Below are 827 nucleotides of genomic sequence, written 5' to 3'. Positions count from 1 at the left end.
CTGTACTTTTCCAAAATAAAGTTCAACAGGTGAAAACGTTTAACTTGATTATTTGTAGGCTGTTGTATCTAAGCCCCCTTTTTACATCTTGGTCACAATATTTGGTGATTTGTTTTTTTACTTTGAAATGGCTTCTTATGAACAGGGTCCCTCAATGTCTGGCCATGGTCTGTTTTCACTGAATCACTGGATTTTACTCTTACACATATACCGACTACTTACTACTATATTGAAACACTAAATAGCCCATAGGATCTCATCGTCATTTCAATTTTTAAATCATAGAATCAAATATCTAAACGTAAGTAGTTGTGAGTTCTAGAGTTCGTTAGGTCATGCTGTTCTCAACATAACATACTCCCACTGAGTCTGCTCAGCATGTAGAGCAGGCCTCAAAGTGCTTTCCTGCAACAAAACAAGACAGAATCGATATTTTTACTCTTGACAACCACATGCTTCTGTCAGTTTTCACACGGACGTCAATATAGACACATCTGAAGTACTCCAGGCTAGCAGGGCTACCGCTGATGTTTGCTCTACGTTACTCTGCTGCTCACTGCAATGTAATCTTCGTAGTTGTGAGATGTAGAGGGCAATTTTGCGAGTTTTCAACATTTTTAAATTCACTTATTGATAGTGGCAGGTCATGACCGATGCTGATATAGGCAAAAATTATCGGTGCCGAATTAGAGTTTATGGAAAAAAATTGAGTAAATCTAATAGTAACACTACCACCTCTAGTTAAAACAACAGGCTAAACTGAAATATTTTGTAAGTAAATGCAAGGTCGCAGCACAGTAACTTGTGTCTGAACAAAGTAGTGTGTT

This window comes from Syngnathoides biaculeatus, chromosome 2 (genome assembly GCF_019802595.1).
Source record: "Syngnathoides biaculeatus isolate LvHL_M chromosome 2, ASM1980259v1, whole genome shotgun sequence".
Classification (NCBI taxonomy): Eukaryota; Metazoa; Chordata; class Actinopteri; order Syngnathiformes; family Syngnathidae; genus Syngnathoides; species Syngnathoides biaculeatus.
Note: the sequence above shows the minus strand (reverse complement) of the source record.